This window comes from Rousettus aegyptiacus, unplaced genomic scaffold, assembly GCF_014176215.1.
Source record: "Rousettus aegyptiacus isolate mRouAeg1 unplaced genomic scaffold, mRouAeg1.p scaffold_m13_p_14, whole genome shotgun sequence".
NCBI classification, from domain to species: domain Eukaryota; kingdom Metazoa; phylum Chordata; class Mammalia; order Chiroptera; family Pteropodidae; genus Rousettus; species Rousettus aegyptiacus.
The window spans coordinates 21,067,773-21,091,772 of record NW_023416289.1 but is presented as its reverse complement, the minus strand read 5'-3'; the positions used below and the strand labels follow the sequence as shown (position 1 = coordinate 21,091,772).

Sequence of the window (24,000 nt, the reverse complement as noted above, 5' to 3'; positions counted from 1 at the left end):
GGAAAATCACTTAGTTAAATAAATGTGGTTAGCATATGTGGAGTCACTTCATGGAAGCCCAAGAATCATTGCATTTTAACACCAATTTCTTTAATTCCATCGCCATGGTCTCTATTTAATCAAACGTGTGATGCCTGGGGTGGGCACAGTTATAGCTCTCAAAAGTGCCCAAGTCCTAGTCCCCAGGAAATGTTACCTTACGTGGCAAAGGAACTCCACAAATGTGATTCTGGCGACAGCCCTTAAGATAGGAAGAATACCCAGGATTTTCAAAGGGAGCTCATCTAATCATGTGAGCTCTTAAAAGCAGAGGATTTTCCTAATTAAAGGTCAGTCAGGGATGTGCATGGGAGGAAGGGAGGGGAGATGAGGTGTGAGAGTGACTGTGAATAGCTGTTCCTGGTTTTAAAGATGGAGGAAGAGGCCACGAATCAAGAAATGCAGATGACCTCTAGAACCTAGAAATGGAACTCAGCTGACAGCCAGCAAGGACATGGGGACCTCAGTCTTACAACTGCAGAGCATTGAATTCGGACAACCATCTGTCTGAGCAGGAGAACTGATTCTTCTCTAGAGCTTCCAGAAGGGAACACAGCTCTGTTTACACCTTGATTTTAGCCCCGTGAGACTCACAGCAGATTTCCGAACTACAGAGCTGCAAAATAATAAATTTGTGTTGTTTTAAGCCACCAAGTTTGTGGCAATTCATTATGGCAGCAGAAGAAAACTAATACAATGCCCAGTTTTCTCCCAATGAATTGGAAATTATTTCTTAAGATCATTAGGGTTTTCTTATCCCAACTAGCTTTCGGCAGAATGTATTTTCCAAAAACGACTGCAGCAGTATTTCCCATCCCACATGCTCTTCCAAAATTTGCTATACTTCCATGATAGAGGAAATCTCTATTGCCTTGAGCCTGGGTGGACTGCCTACATGAATGGAATTTGGCAGAAGTGACTCTGCATGACTTTTAAGACTTAGTTAGAAATAAAGTGTCTATTTTTTTTTTTTTCCTTGTGGAACTCACTCTGGAAGCCTTTGGCCATCATGTAAGAAGTCTTGCTACCCTGTGGACAGACCGCTTGGAGTGACTGCTATGTAAAGGTAGAGAGGGAGGCCCACAGAGCCCCAGACATTCCCCTCTTCAGTTGTTTAAGTTGTCTCAACCAAGGCACTGGACAAGTGCGAGAAGAAACTTTTAAGATGGTCCCAGGCCCCACTATCATCTGCCAATGGCCATGGAAAGTACCTGAGCAAGAACTTTCTAGATTATTCCAGTCAATACCAGATTTATAAATAACATGTTGTTATTATTTAAGCTACTTTTGGGGGATGATTTCTTATGTAACGACAAATAACCAGAAAATATATTTGGCTCTGAATGTGATTTTAATGAATATATACAGAACCATGTGATATTACTGCTAAGTGGCAAATCTATATGCCCATTATTTAGTCAGTAATTACACTGTATTGAAGACAACAGTTCACTCACCAACACTTATCAGTATTGTTTTCAGTCATCTCAGTTATTCTTTACTTCTCGTTAGAGAAAATTTCCTCATTTTTCTCCTGTTTTCTCTGCACCCAGCCACGTATGGTCCTTGAGTGGGGCATGCGTTCAGTTTTCGTGGTGAGTCAGTTTTATTCCATGCCTCAGCCCATTGACGGAAGACCATTCATGCTTTATTTTCGTTCAATGCCTGGGAGACCTAGAATTGGCCCTCCAAATTCATTACTAGGTTCTTGAAGTGAATGAGATGAATCTGTTTTCAATATATATTGATTAAAGAGAAACAATGGAACAATATTTAAAACTTCACCGAAACTAAAACTTGCTTTCCTCTTCCTTTATGAAGCTTATGACATAGAAGCTTAGAATATATTTCTGCAGTTTTGGAAGTTTCTTGTAGGTGCATAGTACTCAATCATTAATAACAATTGAAAACTTGCACTTCTCCTATCTTAGAATATATTGTATGATATGATGAGAACAATCCCTTATTTTAATTGCACTTTATTTTGCGAATTCTGCTGTATCCTTCTTTTTCAGTTTCCAGCCTTATAAATCATACATGAGAAGACTGGGGATTTAGAATATTTTAATATCGGTGTGAAACAGAATAATAGAAATTACAGAACTAAAAGAGATGTGAGGGAACATCTAATCTAATCTTAACATTTTTAGATGTGGCATCATTAATCTAAAGCAACCAAATTATCTGATGGCAGAGCCAGAATTAGAACATTCATTTATTTAAGTGTGTCCAAGATGTTCTTCGGTGAGGCGTGTGCGGGAGAACTCTGGCGCTGCCAGTGGCACTGCTGCCTTATTAGGCTGCAGAACCCAACAAAGCAACATTCTCTTCAAGGTAATTTGTTTACTGAGTCCTCAGGAGAAGCCGTTGACATACTGAGCTGTCTAGAGAAAAGTGATCTTTCAAATGAAAGAATCTCTACCTATATTGCTAGTTGGCTGGATACTATGTTTTGGACACTCTATCCCCCCCAACCCCACCTTTGGGTTCCCTATCACTTTTAGTCTTTTTTTCCTTCACCTCCCACCCTTCTGTATCTCCCATTTGGTGCTATTAGCGTACCGCCTCAGGGAAGGGACGAATAGCAGACAGCAGGGGAATAGGAGGAGCCTTTTCCTGTCTTTTTACTTTCGAAATTCCAGGCTCTCCTTTGCCATACGTTAGAGTTAACTTCAAATTTAGGACCCTGGTATCATGACTACAACCTCTTCAAGCCAGTGTCTCCTTTTGAGTAAACAAGATGTTCTTTTCTAAGGAAGATGATTAATCTCAGGCCCTAATTGCTTTTGCAAAATTAAAAGTCAAGAATATAAACACACAAGCATACATGCATGCACACATATGTGTTCATCTTAGGTATCGATTTATGCTAAGTGGATTCCATGTTGAAAATGAACTTTTCAAGATTGACCATACTCGAGTTTATCTTATATATTTCATGTTTCATATTAATGACTGTTATTTTATTCTTAATTGGTTTGCTTCTGTATTGTTGTGGTCAGTTTGGGCTGCTATCACAAATCACCATAGACTGAGTGAATAAACAACAGACATTTACTTCTCACAGTTCTGGAGCTTGGGAAACCCCAAATCACGGTGCAGGCAGTTCCATTGTCTTGTGAAGGCCGACTTCTGGGTTTATCTTCTTTTAACCTCACAAGGTGGAGAGCAGAGAGAGAGGAAGCAAGCTCCTCTTAAATAATAACAAGTTGTTTAACAAATCCCATCATGAAGGCTCCAGCCTCATGACCTAATTACCTCCCAAAGGCCTTATCTCCAAATCCCAGCACTTTGGAGATTAGAATTCCAATTTATAAATTTTAGGGGGACATAAATATTCAGTCTATCACAGATATTACTTTTAAATGCTTTTAGCACTTTGAATTATTCCAGTACTTATTTTAAAGTTTTCGTCTGACATATCTATAAAATGAATGTCATCAGGAGTGAATTCATGTTCAGAGTCCTGCTGTTATTGGCTTTCTTAGCATTAAATTTCTTCATGTGTTTTGAGAATCTGGGTTTGGAAGTATATTTTGTGCAGGAATTTTTCCTTCAGTTTTAATTTTATTTCCAGTTTGATTCCTTCTTTTCTGTACCACTCACCCTGCCTGCGGTTTCTGTGGTTGACACTTTTAGGTCCTTTCAGGCGATGCCTAAAAATCCAGTTATTTAAATGGCCACATGGAGTTATTGCTCCACAATATCAGAAGCTGTTGGGGTCGTGGACAGTTCATCGTCAGAGCCAGGGAGTGGCTTTGCTGGAATGGTACCGGTGTCTCCTCCTCTCTGGCACTGTCACCACGAGTCACAGTCCCATTGGGTGTTCAATCTCCTTTCAAAAGCACTAGGTGTATTTGTATTTTATAGTTCTGAGGATCAGAAGTTCAACATGGTTTCATCAAACTAAAATCAGGGTGGTGGGGGTGCTGCATTTTTTTTCTGGAGGACCCAAGGGAGAATTAATTTCTTTGCTTTTTCCAGCTGCTAAAGCCTGCCTTCATCCCCTGCCTATCACCTTTTCCACACTTAGAGTCGGCCACATCACTCTGACACTGACTCTTTTGCCCATTTCATGTTTAAGGACCCTTGTGATTACACTGGGCCCACCCAGATAATTCAGGACAGTCTCTATATTTTAAGGTCTCTGATTAGCAAACTTAATTCCATCTGTATCTTTAATTCCCCTTTGCCATGCGATGTAACATATCCAAAGGTTCCTTTGGGAGGCTGTTATTCTGCCTACCATACTAGGGAACAGGGATGGCATTGTGGGTTCTTTCTTCTGCCTTGGTCTCCAGCTGTGTGCCTGGATCCAGTGACCTATTTTCAGAGGGAGCAATGCTAGTCCCATTGATTCCTACAGCTCCTTTCGCCCCTGGAAATCAGCAAGCTGAGATCTTAACACTCCAGCCATTTTGGATATTTATTCTGTTTCTGATTCTGAGAGTTATTTATTTTGTGTTTTAGATCATGTATGTCTTTGTGATTTCTGTTTTTATGTTTAATCTTTTTTTTTAAGAGTCTAGAGCAGTGAGGGTTATGAAGTATGCATCTGCCTTGTCATCTTGATATAGAAATCCTCTAAATTCTAATAGTAGCTCAGCCTGGAGCACTCAGATGCATCCTTAGAAAAATTTAAAATACTTGGCAAATTGTCAAATAGGAGCAATATGAATGTGATATTAGTTTCTTAAGGCAACTGTAAACAAGTAACATAAACTATGTGTCTTAAAACAGGAGAAATTGATTATTTCATGGTTCCTGATGCCAGAAGTCTCCCTCTGAAGGTTCTAGGGAAGAATCCTTCCAGGTTGATTTGATATTAATTTGCTTATTTATTTCTGCAAAAAACCCTGTTTCAAATAAGGCCACAGTCACAGATACTAGGGGTTAGACATTGAAAATATCTTTCAAGGGAACATAAGTCAACCCATAACGGATGTGGGTTATTGTTATTATTTTTTGATACTTCACACATGTCTGTTTTGTTTCTCCATTTAAAGTTGTCACTCACTATAGGGATTGAGTCAGTTATCTCTTCCTCGTCCCACTCTTCCCTGCCCCAGTGTTTCTTAGAGAGTAACTGCTCAATAAACACCCACAGGTCGACTGGGTGACTATTTGCCATGACACACGAACCTTCCAAGATCTGCTACAACTAAAGGGAGGAGGGAGTTAACAGTATTTTCCAAAACAACTGTGTTTGCAGATTCATACTGCCATGAAACACTGCCTCAAAGGAAGCCAGCGTGAAACAAAGGAAAGAACACATGCCTAGAAGATATTCTGAAATTAAATAGAGTTGGCTCTACTTTTGATGGGTGGGAATGACATTTCTAAGCATGTTATTAAAGGTGAAAACCAAAAAGAAACATCTTAATAGATTTGATTGCTTTTTTATACTTCATTGTGTCAGAGAAGATTATTACCAATGTTAAAAGTAAAGGACAACGCAGGGAAACAAAAGCAGTCAGGGTAACTGACGTCTATTCAGCCCTGAGTGATGCAGTGATAAAATAAACCCAGGAATTTTTCCATTAGAGAACTATTGGTATTGCTATAGTGTGAAGGATGCTTATTTTTAGTTTAATAAGACATGATGCTTCAATCTGATCTGGTAAAGCTAAACTAATAATGCCTTCTTGTGATTGCAAATTTTATCTTATCTTTGAACACCATGACTGTCTGAAAATCAAGACTATTTCCAAAAATTGTGTGTGTGTGTGTGTGTGTGTGTGTGTGTGTGTAAAATCACATCACATTGAATTTTTATTAAGGTAAGATAAAGCAATAAATAAATAAATATTCTTATGGAAGTGGAGAGATTAAATCATGTTTAAAAGTTATCTAAGCTGACTTGATATAAATAAATTTCACCGTGTTTATAGAGCCTCTTTTCGTTAAAACCAAACTGCAAAGCAATAATTATTTCTTTTAACTCAGTTTATGAGGTGTTTCATTTTGGCTTTATGTGCAAAGAAACAATCCCTGTGGAAAATTTACATTTCTCAGTCTCTATCTTCCTTCTCTATCCAAACTTTGTATTTTTTTCTTTTTTACCCCAAAGACTGGCTGAGCTGCCATTGCCCTCGTGTTCAGTGCTTACTCTGAGGTCTCTTCCAGCCCGTGTGGGCGTTAAGATCCTCTGTTTACTATCCCATTGCATCCTTTTTAAATTAGGGCTCACCTTCAGTATCCATGAAAGAGAGAGGAGTCTAATAAAGCCAGGACATCCCTTATGTTGTCAGGGATGCTTGTTTCCCTGCCCACCCCACCTCCAAATTCCAAGAGTATCTCCATTCATCATCAAGTGGCTTAGTTCTTCGATGTTTGTCTAATAGGGCAGGTTCCAGATCTGAGCATAGGACGTTCATCCGCAGGCCAGGCCTCTCCAGTTCACAGAATCAGTGAGGACACCCTGGGTGGAACCAGCCACCACTTAACTCACAAGCAGTTCTCAAGGTACCAGAGAGAGTGGGGAGAGGGCTAATCGTTATGGAGGTCACTATATACATAGTTGTGTACAAGTTGTATACATCCTAAAATTAGATTACACACAGAGTATTATCAAGATGTTTCTATGTCCTTAATGTCCACTAGTTAATGGCTACTTCATTTTTACCTCCAGGGCATCATCTTTATCAAGGAGAAAAAATCCAGAACCTTGGGTTTCAAACAGAAATCAGGACAGATTGTGATCTAGGGAATGGAGTCGTCATTTGTAATTTGAAGCAGGGGCGGGGAATAGTTCCAGGGATATTCTAATTTCCAATTATATCTTGCACTTTTTGGTGAAAATTACTGCACAGAGTTTTGGAGTGTATTTCAGACATTTGCATGTAAAATTTGTAAGTGAATATGTAGATTCCCTGGTTTCAGCACATAAATGATTTTGGCTCAGTGAGTCTGTAGTACACTCAGGAATCTCCCCCCCCCCCATACGTACATACATACATACATACATACATATATATGTATATGTGTGTGTATATATGTATATACACATGCTATATATACACACACACACACACACACACATATGTATATATATGTTTTGTAATGAGTACATCCTAGAAACCATCTCGTGAGAGAGGTGTGATTTTCCACTCTTCAGAGAAGTAAGGGCACTGAAGCTTAGAAAGATTCATTTATTTACCTAAAGTAACCTAAATGTCAAGGGGTCGAACTAAGATTGCTCTCCTGCCAAAGCCTGTGTTATTAGCTTAAGCTCACAGTGAAAGCGCCACAGTGCCTGCATGCAGTTTCCCTGTTGTTGATTTGAAAAGCAAACAGAGAGAATAATAAAGGGCTATTTTTGCTGAGCCTTGAGCCTGTACGCACAGACTTGACCTTTGTATGACCCGAGCATGGAAGGTCTGAGAGACCCTCGGGGGGCATCGGGCACCAGAAGAGGACACAGCTGCTCCCTTTTGGAAAGCCGAGCATCATCAGCAGGAAAAAAGAGGTCGATGGTGAACATGCGACTGTCAGTGGTCTGGGCTCATTTACACTATTTGGATGGAATCCAACAAACTTGACAGGACTACACAGTTCCTGAAAAGCTGAAACAAACTTAAGGGTCAGTGATTGGTCCATGCATGTTCCACTGTGCCCACCCATCCTGACCTGCCCATCCTAGATGTTTTTACTCCGACTCTTCCTTTTGAAACGTGTGGGATTTAATTTAGGAGTCTTACCTTTGCCTTGCCTGTGGCCTAGGAGGCAGTCTACACAGGGCGTGGTCTGCCTCAAGATAACTGTACAAGAAGACACCTCTCACGTTTTGACGTAATTATCTTTGGAGCTCACTTTAAAATGTGGCGGTGGTAATTTGCCTGATGAGTTGCTGAATCTGTGAGAGGCAGGTTGGAACCTGAAGGTTTGAGGTTAGCACTGCCTTGTGCTCCTGACCAGCTCCCCTCTGCTGTATGGATTATGAACTGATCAACAACATGAGACCATCTGGCTCAGCGTGAATAAGGATGTTTGAGGTTCATGAAAATTTTAGCAAATCTAGTTAATGTGTGAAGCTTTAACAAGTTGCATTTATTCAATAAATTATTTTTAATATGTATTAGATACTGCTCTGGCTGACTAACTCAAATATAAGTAGAATATTATTTTACCTCATCTTGGTAGTGAGACTTGGGAATTACAAGGAACCTTCTAGGCATAGGAAAATTGCAAAAGACTGAAGTTATTTGTGCTAGGAAAAGCACAGTGCTGAAAATCAATTTCGAAGGTAGTGAGCAGGACCGTGAATGAAGAGGACTCTGCAGAAAGGGAGTTTTAGGTATGTGTGGAAACAGAACTGTGACGATGGATGGCCCGAATCATGAAGGGCCTGTGGGGTTGAGGTGAAAAGCACGTTCCCCCAGTTGACAAATGGCAATGACGGAGGATGTCGTGTTGCCCTAGTTTTACGAAACCCACAGAAACAATTGTTCTAAATGTGCAACAACAACAAAAACCCAGTAATTAATTCTTCGCTAGTCACTCTGCATGTGGGCCTGTGGGGACGAAGAGACGGGCCTGCTCCATCTGGCGCCATGAAAGCTGTCCCAGAGTAACCAGAGGCTGAGCTCTCCAGTCACCGGCTTTCCTCGGAACTGCCGTGGCTTTACGAGGTTATGTGCTTTCTTTTCAAAGGCAATATCCTGTTCCCTTGTGTACAATCTGAGAGCACAGAAATGAATTAGAGTATTTCTTGAGAGTTTAAAATTTTTATCTTTTAACCTTATTTTGGGATTGAAGCTAAAGAATAGAAAAACCACTTTGGCAAAAAAAACAAACAAACAAGCAAACAAACCATAAACATCAGTAATTGTGTTCGGCAGCTTCTTCACAAAGAATAGTATTAAAGGAAAAACACTTTAACAGAAACAGAAACTTTAATTACAATATGAGGTAGTTATGGAGAAGCACTGTTTTTGGTACTTGGAAAAGAATGCGTTGACATATTTATATGAATAGCAGGATTTAATATTCACCTTAAAGTAATTAAAATTATTTATAAAGATGATTAATAAGAATTGGACGAGAGGTAAGAAAGAGTAGGTGTCTATGGCCATGCCACCCTGAACACACCCGATCCCCTCTGATCTCAGAAGCTAAGCAGGGTCGGGTTAGTACTTGGATGGGAGACCACCTAGGAAGACCAGGTGCTGTAGGTGCAGTGTTTTTGAAAGTGATAACCATTAGATCGTGTATAAAAATGAGAGTCGGAAAAGCACGAGAGAGTGCGCTTTCATTTGGAATCAAAACGCCTGTGTTCGGGTCAGGGTTTTGCCCAGGCTGGCTACCAAATTTTACCAATTTGAACCTCAGTTTGTTTGTTTTTTTAATCCATCAAATGGGAATAATAACCCTATTCTTGCTAATATCATACCAGGTCCTGGGGATATAATGCTGAAGAAAAGCACCTACAACTCGCACTATCATGGAGTTTACGATGTATTGGGGGAAGGGGAGAAATATGATAACCGAATCGTTTGGAAGTCTGAAAATCAACAAAGTAAAGGCCGTGTTAAACCTTTCTTTGGAAATCAGCACGACATCTTCAGAGTCATGCCGTATTAAAGGAGGAGCTCTAAAGAATATACTTAAAATTGATGTGAGAATAATAGTTTAAAACCATAGAAACCATCTTGCCTTTGCTTCCAGGTTTTTCCTTCCTGCTTCAAGTTAGTACCATAAATTAGTAGATGGGTGAACATTTTTATTCAAGATGCTCAGAACTCAGAGTCCAGACAGCCTGTCTCTGCGCTCAGGTAATAACTATCAGAGCAGGTCTCACCGTTTCGTATTGTGTAAATTTTAAAGTTAAGAGGCACAGCGGTGGATTAAAAAAATCAGGTGGGGCCTTTCCCATGATCCTGGCATTGTTGAGGACTGGCCCTTCGATGATTGTTATCAGACACAGCCCACAGAGCTGGCCAGGCTGCCTTTGTGGTTGGTCCTGCACATTCTCGGCGTAACAGCTCCAGGCAGGAATCAAGACCAAGGCAGATCTTGCTACTGAATTCTGTTTGCGACAGAGCAAAATGTTGAACAGAGAAGTTGAAAACGTACAGGACAGAGGACCATAAAAGGAAGGTCTGTTTATATTTTGATGATTTGCCTGGCTTAGTTTTCCCTCTTGTTATAGTGCTGCAGTTTTTAGAGATCTTACATAAGTAGTTTATCAGGGATGGTTTCACCTTTATTATATAACTAATCACGTTCCTCATATTTGGGAGAATATTTCCCTTTCATGATCGTCACCATGATACTAAAATGTTTAATTTAGTGTCTTTATTAAGACTGTCTGACAGCAGTTATTTCCCCTTGGCCTCACGATTAGCCAGCATTCTGTCATCGGGCACACCACAAGGCACATCAGGGTCCAGCTGTGTGCATTTCCCTGGGACTCTTCCTCACCACGAGGGATATTGCCATCAATCAAAAATGGACTGAATTTATTTGTGTTATTGCTGGTAAATAATTCCCCTTTCCACACTTTGTGACAGTCTCACACCATTTCTTGCAAACACAAATAGATGACTAGTTCAACCACAGCACCAACTTGCAGAGCATGGAAATAAACCTTTTTTGAAACGTGATTGCAAGAAAGAAAATTCTAAGGAGCATCCTTATCTGAAAGGAACCAACTGCAAAATCATGGCAAGTCACATTAGTAGGAAAAAGATTCATTATATCACTGGATGAAATTTGTAGGAATTCTAAAACATGCCAAGCAAGCACTCTTCTCACAGTTTTTTTTTTTTTTTTTTTTGCTATCATTTAAAAATATTCTCTGTTTATTTTAGGGTATTTTTCAGTAAACCAGGTAACCTACAAGGTCATACATTTTGCCTGTATTTGTTTAAAATGTCTGTGTTGCAAAAAAATAGGCAGGGCAGCAGAACATTCTGGTTATAATGTAACCAGTTAACCTTTAACATCTTATAACTTTCTTTCAAGAGGTCAGGGAATGTCTCAGCAGTTTGTAGGGAATCATGTTGCTCAGTTAGTTAGAGTGCTATTTTATTTTTTTCAGCAAAGACCTGGATGCCCCAGCCATTCTTGGTCTTATCTTTTCCCACCTTTGGCACCTAATGGATCAGAATCTTCCTCGATACTTGAAGCAGCATCCTGAGGAGGAAGTAGTATGAGCCTCCTGGGAATCAGTGCAGGGAGATTTGCAGGTTTCAGTGGGAAAGGAACATTGACAGGGACTTCGGAATGAAACCATTGGGATATAGTCCAGATGAAGCCTCTCTTTCTTTCTTTTTCCTGGGGTGATTTTCTTCTTATTTTTGCATAATGAAAAGCAGGGAAAGAATATTTGCCTTTGTCTCTGCTTCGTGACTTTTCGTATAATGACTAAAGTTCTAGCATTTATTAGTTCCTATTATTAAAACGTCTGCTCCACAGCTAAGCCTACAGATAAAATGTGGCTCTTTTGAAAGATACAATAAAACTTAAGAAAGCATAGGAAAATATTTTCATGACCTTGGCAAAGGTAGGCAAACATTTTGTATAATAAGACATGAAAAGCACTAGCTTTAAAGGAAAAAAGTTGGTAAATTGAACTACATTAAAAACTTCTGTTCATCAGAAAACATCACTGAGTAAGTGAAAAGGCAAGCTACAGAGTTGCAGTACATTTACCCAACAAACGGCTCACATTCAGACTATATAAAGAATATATAAAAACAGTAAGAAAAGGAGAATCCTTAACAAATGTGCAAGAAACTTAAGTGAGCACTTTATAAAATAGGCTGTCCAAATGGCCAGTGAACCAGTGAAAACATTCATTTTTTTTTTCAGTGAGGAAACAATAAATAAATACATAAATAAGATAGCACTGTATGCTCACCAGAATGTCTCAAATGAAAAAAAGACTGAACAATTTCAGATGTTCGTGGAATTTTCGGTCTCTCTGGAAATATCTATTAAAGATAAATATTTGCATTATGGTTTAGCACTTCCACTCCAAAAGTATGTGGGATACATTTTCACCCAAAGGCATGAAGAATGTTCGTAGAAGCCTATTTGTGATAGCCTAAAACTGAAAACAACCTAAATGTCTGTCAATAGTATAGTGGATAAGGTGTGATATATTTTTATTCAATGGCATGTTACACAGCAATGAAAAAGAACAAACTATTTCTACAACGTAACATGAATGGATTTCACATGTATTGCGATGAGAGAGAAGTCAGAACAACAAACAAGAATAAATAATTATATGATTCTATTTACATGAAGTCCAAAATCAGGCTGGCCTAGTTCACGTTAGAAGTTGAGATGGTGGGTGCCCTTGGCGGAGTAGTAACTAGAGGGGTGCCGGGGGCTCGAGGTTATGATGGCCTTTCTGTTGTTGGTCCTAAGAAGTTAAGAGACATAATTCCATATTTGCATTTTTAAAAATTAAATAATGAGTTATATTTTTATGTGAACAGAAGGCACACTTGGATAGAAGCATTTTATGATGGATTTGCCTGTAGTTTCCCTGGAATTTATTGAAGTGGTGGCACAAGATCAACAGCATCTGGACTTAAAGCAAGATGCTCTGAATCTCTCAGATTCCATACTTAGTCTCTCTTCTCATTCCTGACTGTTGTTGGCACATTAGATTTGTTGCTTTCCAAAATTTAGATTTGTCAATTACTTCTAGGGCTTCAGGCTGTTGTCTGTGTTCCACGCAGAGAGGAATTTTGCAAGCATACCACTGGACGGATCTCAAAATATGATTCTAGACAAAATCGTGGGGATGTAGTGATTGATTGTCTAGGTAGGGCAGAGGGAAGAGACTAATATGACTCCTGGATTTCTGGATTAGTTATTCTGGGGGGTGGAGGTGTCATACACCAAAACAATATAGAAAGAGGAGGGAAGAATTGCGGGCTACATGGTGTTAGATGTACTGGGTGCCTATATTTAAGTGGATTGAAAATAAGGTTCATCTCTAAAAAGTGATTTGGCTTTGTGTTGTAGCATATGGAGTAATCTAAATAGATGAGTATTAGTACTGCTAATATGACAAGATAATTTATAGTTTACACCTCCAAATTTTATTTTTCAAAATATATTCTGTGGCAGTGGGCCAACTGCAATTTAGCAGATTTAGTCTCCTAACTTGGCTTCCAAACTTCATAAACTTTAGAATGCAATGCTTTGAATTTTCATTTACGGCAAGCATAGGTGTTTTATCTTAGAAATGTCGTAATATCTCTTTATTTTATAAAATATAAAGGAATTAATAATTTACTGGACTTATAGTCAGTTTCATTAGACAGAATGAAACAACTGGCCTTAATTACATATGCTATTTTTTGGTTAAATTTGTTGTCTTTTAATGGTAATCAAGACTATGTGACAATTGGAAAGGTAGATTAAATATATATTAATTCCAATGTATAGAAGTGAGTGGGGACTCTATTATATCTCAAGTATTTGAGTACATTTCAAGAATATTTAAATTTTCTAGTAGGAAGATAAAGATAAAAATTAAAATTATAATTTATAAACACAGAGAAGAGGCCAAAATGCATGAAATTCCTTAATGCAAACCTGAGCATTTAAATTTAATAGTAATTCAGTGATTCCCAACACATTCCCTACAAATTGAGTTTCTGTTGTTAATTGTTCAGATGGAGGCAGTATTAGGTAATGAGCCAGGTTTCTCTTTTGCTAACCTTGCCCTGTACTCATGGAATCTCTACTCTGATTTTTTTAGGTAACAGGTCATTTTTCATGCTACTGTGGCTTAGACAAACACCTGCTGACACACTTTTTTGTTTAAAGTTGGAATCAAGCCATAGAAGTACAATCGTAAATACCAAAATTCCAGAAATTCAAGTTTTAGAAGCTACTATTTCACAGGTAGCCCCGCCAGGGACCATTGGTGATATTTTTATTGATTTATATTGTACAATGCAGCATAATGCATTTCTGGTCACAACTGTATTTTATGGTAAGGGTCGCATTCAAAATTTGCTTTTTTTAGAAGAGCCATTTTCTCAGATGTTCCTTTTATACGCTGAATATCAGCAATTCATAGAAAAATTATTATCAAACTGTTTTCATTTTGTAATTTGCTAGCCCTGGAATACTTTCATATTCAAGATAAAATAATAGAAATTAAAACGAAAAAGGAAAATCTTGAACTGTAATCAGAAAAACTGTTAATTTTTTTCCTAAGTGACCCATCGATTTGAACTAGCAATTCAAAACTCAAGTCTTGGAAAAAATGTGCAAAATGCCTTTGGGCCTTTAAAAAGAAAACTATTTTTAAGAGAACAAACTATGATTGATTGCACATTGATATAAACATGCACATGGGGCTGGTTCTGCAGTCCAGAGATGGAAAAATTCCTTTTGGAATCACAGAAAAATAGATGCATTTAAAGGGAGCCCAAGGCAGTGGAAGCAGGAGGATAGAGGATTGGGGAAACAGCTCGAATTGCATTATTCGAATGTTATTAGAAATGTGTGCCCGGGATGCCCTTTTGAGTAGTTTATTTTAAGGAAGTGTAGCCTGTGGGATAGGAGGAAAAATTGGTAGGGAACAATGGCGTGGCCTGGCCTGGACCTCACAGAGCACGGGGTGGTCTTGGGAGTATGTACATGTTGTCCCGAGTTTTGAAGGACGTTAGATGTTTGTAAGTAGGAGGAGCACACGCTTGTGTGGAGGGACAGATTCTAGCTCCCTTTTGTCACCCAAAAGCTGGCTGGAATGTGTGTAAATGAGAGTGTGCTGAGAGAGAGCAAAAAAGATAATTTAGGGCTGTTTGGGGTTGAATTATTGCCCTCTATTGTAAATGCAAATGTTGAAGTTCTAGCCTTCAGTACCTCAGAATGTGACCTTGTTTGCAAACAGGCGTAGCTACTTAAGACGTGGTGATACTGGAGTAAGGTGGGTACCTACTGCAGTATGATTGGTGTCCTTATAAAAAGGGAAATTTGGACACAGACACACAGACCGGGAGAATGCCACGTGAGATAGGTGAGAGAGATATTTCCAAAAGCCAAGGAACACCATAGATTACTGGTAAGCCACCAAAAAATGGGGGAGGAGGCATGGAACATGTTTATCCTCATAGCCCTCAGAAAGAACCAAGCTGTCCACACCTCGACCTTGGACTGCCAGCCTCCAGAACCAAGACAATATATTTCTGTTGGTTAGGCCAGCCAGTTTGTGGTACTTTGTTATCACAGCTCTAGCAAACTAATACAGGGCGATTCAAGTTATTTAAAGGTTTAGTGTTTTATGGGTTATTTCTTAACAAATTGCTTGAATTTATAGATATATGCCTATAATGAGGGCACTGAAGCTTCCTGATTGTCTAACTATTAATAAGTATATAAGATGGGATATTAATTTAAATCCTGGTTTGGGACCAATACTTGTGTTGGTAGGATCGATGTGCACACAAATGTTAAATGTGAAATAAATGTCAGCATGTTTTTTTGATATTGAAAATAGTGAGATCAGGTCTGTTACTTTTGCACAATTTAGAATTATTATTAAATAGACACAGACATGGCTGTTTATCCCTAGAGGAATCTACTAGAAGTATTGAAGAAATGTTGTTACCTACAAGTGACTGTTGATATTTTATTATTAAGTCTTTGAGAATTACACATAATGGTGTGGAAATCAGCAGAATGAAAATTAAGTTTCTGACTTTATTTCTGACTCATTAGTGACCTAAGGGTACCCATTAAATCAATATTTTATATTCAGTTTCTCCAGATGCAAGCTGGAGATTTAAAAATACCTGCTATTTAATTCTCTTTTGATTTTTTAAAGAAGATTAAGGATAAGTCTTTTTTTTTTTTTTTTAAATACAAAATGGTATTATTTTGTGTACACATCACAAAGCAAAAACAATGTAAAAATGTTTGCTGGTAGATTCCCAGAGGCACAAAATATACCTTCATAACTATATGATTGCTCATATACCTGGGGAAGTGAACATAATTATGCACTAGATGTTATTATATTAAAAAATAAGCCCAATGTATGCGCTGTGTGTTTTAAGAAGATATGTGTGATACTGACATGCTTTAACTGAGTGGGAGTAGTCCCCCTTGAAATCATGAAAATAGAGTTGGGACCACAGTTTCTTATCTTGTCTTTTAAAAATCATTCCCAGTTTGAGCTTCAGTACACCAGATATTATTTTCCTATTGCTCAAATGCTACCGGCCTGTACTAAATTAAGTGAACCCGGAAGATGCCAGGCCAGGAAATGACAGGAAAATGAATGATTCTGTCATTGAGCAGACCCCTCAGATCATAGCCCTGCCCAGGATAGGCGTAGGCTAGCCATTAAAGTCTCAGAATATAATTTGCCATAATAAACCAACTTAGTTAAAAACATGCAACAAATATTAAATGCGTCTTCAGCTGCAGTGAAAAATATTGTCCTTTTTATAGAGTCAAATTTTATTCAAAAAATGGAAAAGATTTCAGTTAGCTGAAAACGAATGTGTGTGCCTTGGAGGGGTGGAGTGAAGGTGGTATGTTTATCTGATGCATGTGTTTGCTTTTTAGTTTTTTCTATCGTTCTTCTTTTTGGATAGTATGGTCCAAGAATAAAAAATACCTATATGTCAATGGGAGAAACATTCTTTCGGTGGTTAGTTATTAAAGGCTGGAGTGCAGCAGGAGAGTTCAATGGGTCAATAAAATAATTTTTTACATAGAGGCCACTAGTTATTTTAATAATCAGGTGATTTGGCTTTTCCCTAAAATAAAGCTGATTTTCATAGTCACAGTGCTTTTTTTTAGGTGAAAGCCTCATGAGATTTAGTACAACAAAGAGAATGGTCATTTACCACAAACTACTATTTGCCATTCAACAGGACTATTGTGATACACACACACACACACACACACACACACACACATATTGTTGCACAGTCAGGATTTATGAAGAAGCTGTCCATTTACTTCATTCGACTGTGTGGTAGGCATAATAATGGCCCCCAAAGAAGACCATGTACTAATTCCTGGAACCCATGAATATGTTAGCTTACAAAGCAGAAGGGATTTAGAAGATATGAATAAGTTAAGGATCTTTAGATGGGGAGATTATCCTGGATTCTCTGATGTAATCATAAGGGTCTTTTAAACCTTTCCCAGCCGTGATCAGAGGAATCTGTGGCCACAGGAGAAAGACAAAGAGAGATGCCATGTTGCTGGCTTTGAAAATGAAGTAGGGGGTTCTTAGAAGCTAGAAAAAGCAAGGAAACAGTTTCTCCTTTAGAATCTTCAGAAGGGAAATGTAGTCCTGCCAACACAGCGAGTCCTGTGTTGACCTTGTGACCAACAGAACTTTAAGATACTACATTTATGTTGCTTTAATTTGTTACAGCATCAGTAGGAAACTAATGCACACTATGGACCTCAGGTGTGGGGGAATGAAATCGCAAAACCACAATTAAATATTGTTAGAGCTCAGAGAGATAGCTATATATCTGTGTATATGTATATATAAAAACACATATCTACCAGCACACATATGTATACACAGACATACAAACGTGTAATTATATATAATTTCTAATTGTTAAAATTTTCTGCTGAGGTTCTATCTAAGAGGATATTTCTGCTGAGGTGCTGTCTAAGAGGATATATAATAAACAGTATATAAAAAGAATAAAATTGGGGGTAGTTCCCTCATCTATGAATAGCAACTACCGAAAAAATGATGTTCTTGAATATTTATCAATATCTTGTTAGTTATACATTACATCCACCTGGTTATTACAAGTGCCTTTGAAAGATTAAAACTTTTTGAATGCTATTGATTCTGATTCAGAAAATATAGATTTTTCTTCTTTCTTTTTCAGAAATGACAATAAAATAAGCAACAACTGTAATGTATATTTCATTAAGATAAATGGGATTATCACTGTTGTGCTAAAGCAACAAATCTCAAACTTTTAGTCTCAGGACAACTTAATAATTTTAGAAAACTATTGAGGATCCCTAAAGAATCTTTGTTAATGTGGGTTATATGCAGTGTTGTTTCTTGTACTAGAAATTTGAACTGATATATTTAAAAAACATACTTTCAATAATTCACTTAAAATAATAAAATTATTTATTAAATAATTTATTTATTAAAAATAATTGTATGTCAAAAATAAAAAAATAGTGAGAAGAACAATATTGTTTTAACTTTTTGCAGATTTCTTTAATGACTCACTTACTGGAAAATGGCTTGATTTTGGACTGCTTCTGCATTCAAGCTATTGCAGTTCATTTTGGCTGAAGTATGTGAAGAAAATCCAGCCTTGGACAGGTATGTAGTTGAAAGAAATGGAGTATTTTAATAACCTTTTCAGGTAATTGTAGATATTCTTCTTTACTACCACGGTATACGAAAGCTTGACAAGTAGTTATTTCTTGAGGGTTGGTTGCAACTAGAAAGCTGGTTCCACTAAATCCTACTGCTCTGTCTTGCAAAGTATCTTTTACTTATGGATATTTTTGTGATACCATGCATTAGACATTAGCGAAATACTAGCTCACTCTTCTAAACTTTGACCCTGTTCATACAGTATTTAAAAAGTACTTGTTAATGTCATGACCATTCTCATCAAAAAGTCTTTAGTTTTTAGAAAGCCGTCAAGCTCATGGTAACAGATACAAGTTTTCTAAAATTCTATTTTTTTTCTAGTCCCACTTGTTTATTTGTACTCCAAGAGCTCAAATTTATCATTAGTAACAGATACTGTTAGTTGTTTTTCTTAAGGACAGCTGACTTTATCTATTTTCAAGGAAATATCTGCTAAATATTTGATATTTAGTTTGTCAAAAAAATGGTGTTTCATGAAAAATCAAGCTATTTCAGCTTATACTGCAATTACAGAAGTGTTATTATTTATTTATTTTTTTATTTTAAAACTTAAAAAATTCAATCACAGTTGACACTCAGCATTGTATTAGTTTCAGGTGTGCAGTATAGCGGTCAGACCTTTACGTAGCTTATGAAGTGCTCATCCTGATACGTCTAGTATCCACCTGGCCCTACACATAGTTATTACAATATTGTTGACTATATTCCCTATGCTGTACTTTACATCCCATGACTATTTTATAACAGTCAATTCGTGCTTCTTAATCCCTTCACCTGTTTCATCCATTTCCCCAGCCCCCTTTTCATCTAGCAGCCAGCAATTTGCTCTTTGTATCTATGAGTTTGTCTCTGTTTTGTTTGATTATTTTGTTTTATAGATATTACAATAGTATTTGTCTTTCTCTGTCTGACTTATTTCACTTAACATAATAGCCTCCAAGTCCATCAATGTTGTTGTGAATGGTAAGATTTCATTCTTTTTTATAGCTGAGTAATATTCCATTGTATATACGTACCACATCTATCAGTGGGCAGTTAGGTTGCTTCCATATCTTGGCTATTGTAAATGATGCTGCAGTGAACATAGAGATGCATATGTCTCTTTGAATTTGTGTTTTGAATTTTTTTGGATACCCAGAAAGGAATTTCTGGGTTATATGGTAGTTCTAATTGTAATTTTTTGAGGAATCTCCATACTGTTTTCCATAGTGGCTGCACCAATTTGTAAGATTTATATACTTTTCTCAGATTGATCCCTGTATCGTTATGAAATGTCCTTCTGTGTCTCCTGTTAAAGCCTTTGTTCCAAAGTCTATTTTGTCTGATATAAGTATTGCTACTCCAGCTTTTTTTTATTTCTATTTGAATGAAATATCTTTTCATCCTTTTACTTTTAGTCTGTGCATGTCTTTTGATTTGATGTAGGTCTCTTGTATGTAGCATATGTATGGGTCTGGTTTCCTTGTTAATTCAATCACCTTATGTCTTTTAATTGGGATATTTAATCCATTTACATTTAAAGTAATTTTGATTCATATGTAGTTATTGCCATTTTACTGTTCATATTTTTAATTTTTTTCTTCGTCTTAGAGAAGTCCCTTTAACATTTCTTGTAGTACTTGTTTAGTCATGATGAACTCCTTTAGCTTTACCTTGCCTGGAAAACTCTTTATATCTCTTTCTATTGTGAATGCTCGTGTTGCTAGGTAGAGTAGTCTTCATAGTAGGGTCCTTGTTTTTTCATCACTGAATATTTCCTGCCAATTTCTTTTGACCTTCAAGGATTTTGTTGAGAAATCAGTTGACAGTTCAATGGGAACACCTTTTGAGGTAAATAACTCCTTTTCTCATGCTGCTTTTGAGATTCTCTCTTTGTCTTTAATTTTCGGCATTTTAATTATGATGCATCTTAGGCATCTTGGGTTCATTCTCTTTTGGACTATCTCTGTGCTTCCTGGACTTGTATGTCCATTTTTTTTCACTAGGTTAGGAAAGTTTGTGGTCATTATTTCTTCAAATAGGTTTTCAATCATTCTTCCTCTTTTTTCCTGCTGGTCGCCCTAAGATGTGGATGTGGTTACACTTGATGTCCCAGAGGTCCCTTAAATTATCCTCATTTGATTTGATTTGTTTTGTTTTGTTTTTTAACTGGATGTTCTCTCCTACTTTGACTTCCAAATTGCTGATTTCATCCTCTGCTTTATCTAAGCTGATGTCGATTCCGTCTAATGTATTCTTCATTTCAGTTATTGTATTCTTCATTTCTGACTGGCTCTTTTTTATGGTTTCTGCTACTTTAAATGCTCACCGAATTCATCTAGTCTTCTCCCAAATTCACTGAGCATTCTTATAGCTAGTACTTTGAACTTCATATCTGGTAGATTGCCTGCCTCCATTTCACTTAGTTCTTTTAATGGAGTTTTTTTCCCAGTACTTTGATTTGGGACATGTTTCTTTGTTTCATCATTTTGGCTGCCTCTCTTTTTCTGTTTCTATGTATTAGGTAGATCTGCTGTGTCTCCCAGTCATGGCAGGGTGGCCTTATGTAGCAGGTGTTCTGTAGGGCCCAGTGGTGCAATCTCCCTCATCACTTGAGCTGGGTGCTCCAGGAATGCTTTGTGTGTGTGTGTGTGTGTGTGTGTGTGTGTGGGTTGTGTGTATTATCCTGCTGTAGTTGAGCCTTGATTGCTGTTGGCACATCAGTGGGTGGAATTGACCCCTCAGTCTGACTTGTGATGATAGGCCGTGACTACAGTGGAAGAGCTGATGTGAGGGGCTGACCCCACAGAGTGAGATTCACTTTAGCAGGGCTCTGGTAACTTCCAAGTTCATCTTTTGGGTATGTTGTTTGTGTAGCTAAATGGGTGGAGCTCCTTGGAAAGGACTCCAGTGCAAACCCAGGTCAGCCACTGCTTGTGCCCGGCCTAAGCCACCTGGTAGGAGCTACAAAGTGACTTGTGTTTGGTAGCAGCCTTTGCTGTGCTTGGAGGTGCCTGGAAGAGGCTGTGTCGTGAACTGAGGCCAGCTGCCACTAGTGCTGGGCTTAAGGCCACTGAGCAAGAGGTACGGGGCATGCCAAGGCCAACTGCTGCTTGTTTGGGGTTTGTAGACCTTTGAGAGGTTTTAGAAAATTTCACAGTATGGGCTGAGGCTGACAACTTGGGTGAAATAACAGGCTGGCAAGTACTAAGTTGGGTGAGGCAATGTCTCAAGGAATCACCAGGGTAGGGTGAATAATGTTAGCCAAGTTAATTGAGACTCAGATTCGGCTTCCACCTGCACAGGCCAGCTGGGTAGGAGTGCTCAACAAGTCAACAATGGTGGCTGCCAGCAATTCAGTCCTGGAGAGAGCTGCCCCTCCAGCCCTTACCATGAAGCCAGGCAATTCAGTTCTTCCCGTTTGTCTCTTGCACTTTTGAACTGCTGTCCCTTCACTGGAGTTTAGAGCTAGTGTTTGTGAGTGAATAAGTCTGTGCTTGGGCTATTTAAGAGGATCTCTGGGTCTACAGCAGCCCCTGTCTCATCCAAATGGAATCTCTGCTGATTTCCAGAGCCAGCTGTTGTGGGGGCTCCTCTTCCCAGCACTGGAGCTCCTGGCTGGGTAGCTCATTGTGGGGCTGGTACCCCTTGCTCCTTAGGGAGACCTCTCCACAGCTGAGGTATCCATCCTGATTCTTACTTGCCATACCATCGATGTGGGACCTTTCTATTACGTGTCTCTTCCCCTCCTACCAGTCTCCATGTCACATCTGAGACTTCTGCTCAACTAATCTTCAGGTGATTCTCAGAGTTGGTTGTTCTATAATTTAGTTGTAATTCTGGTGTGGTTATGGGAGGAGGTGAGCACAGTATTTACCTTCTCCACTATCTTGACCAGAAGTCACACGAATGCTATTCTTGAGACAGTAGTCATACTTGGACTTGTAACAAAAGTATTTTATATGCAGTTCCAGTTTCTTCAGAGTGATTGAAGAGTTGATACTCAAGGGTTAAGATTTAATAAAATATAACTTTAATATGTAAAATGTATTACTTTATTAGTGACATTCTTAAGTGGAGTTGATTTTATTTTATTTCAAGTGTGTGGTATTGAAACATATAATGACTCTTATTATTATTTGGTGCCACACTGCCTTAATTGGTGGTAAAACTGCCAAAGTTTTTATACTATCAGTGTAAATATCAACATAGTGAAAGTCAGTTAACATATTATGACAGTGGTTTCGACTTTAGGACATCATGGTGGGATCACAAAGACACTATAAACTACATTTTGAGAACCACTGTGCTGTAGGTAAGAATAGCTCTTTGTATTCAGAAATACCCCATCTTCACTGTGGATTGGGCACTTTGCACAGTTTTGGGAACAAACATTTTTTATGTTCAAGTAACCATATGTTTGCATGGTTATATAGAGTAAATGTGTGTCTCTGTCAGATACCAGGAAGGGGTTAGGACTGCAGCAGAATAAGAGCATATGCTCCACCTGGAGGGGAAACATCCTCCTCTCCATTTCAGCTGATGTTGCCATCCAGAAACATAGTCCCAATGTGGTCACATCTGTTTTTCAAAAGACACTGGATTTTATATATATATATATATATATATATATATAAACTTTTTTTATTTTTAAAATTTGCCAGCTGGCTAAGTATTTAAAACACTAGCCAAGTACAAACTAAACCTTTCTTTGCTCTGGATTTGCCTTGCAGCCAATCTCTATAGTAAACGCACAGTGATGACTTGTTGAAGAAATGAATCAAATTAAGATTGACCAAATTCAAGGGTAAACAGTTTGGAGCACCCTGTGTAGGTTGTGATAATATTTGCTGCCTTAGGAGCTCTGGATCTTAGCTGTCACAGGTATGCACAGACACCAGGGCCGGGAAAATCCATGTTCTTTGTCATCAGCTCAGGTTGTAGCTATTTCAGGTTTAGCATCCCATCATGCCTGAGTGACATTACATAACATTTCCTTGTGAATCGGGACAGAAAAGTCTAACTTAAAAAGTGAGAGATACTGAAATGCAGCCAGGGGAATATTGTGATAATATAGACGTAGCCAGACATCTAGAATTTAAGGAATACTGGAGATAACCATTTAACAAAGGTAGAAAAATTTGGTAATAACGATGACTCATTTCTTGGATTCACTAGATGTTTCTCTCTAAAATGATTATCTCGCAAATGATCTATGTTCTTTTAATGTTGTTCTAATACATATTATAGGCCAATTGGGTGTCAGGCAATTGAAGTAGTAGGATAGTCATGAAAACTAGCTATTCAAAAAGTATTTCGACACAAATAGACTGATTATTTCACATATTTTTTGTTACCTTCACATTTAGTAGTAACCATTTTTTATGTTCAAGTAACCATGTGAGGAGATGTGCTTATAAAAAGTTGACCAAGATATAGACATTTCCTGCTCAGTATTTACCCTGTGGTGAGTAGTGAGTGAAAAGTAAGAATGCAGAGCAGTTCGTGCAAAGTTCTAGACCTCATTCATCCACAGCATGTACTGAGCACCTGCTCTTGGCCATGCTGTGTTCTGGGCATTAGGGAAAAAGGAATGAACAAAACAGCATATGTCCCTGACC

General features: G+C 38.1%; 1 pseudogene; it reads left to right on the top strand.

Annotated features, from left to right (window-relative positions):
- Nucleotides 1-9,101: 9,101 nt before the first annotated feature.
- On the top strand, nt 9,102-9,215 carry LOC118611749 (annotated as a pseudogene).
- Nucleotides 9,216-24,000: the final 14,785 nt, after the last annotated feature.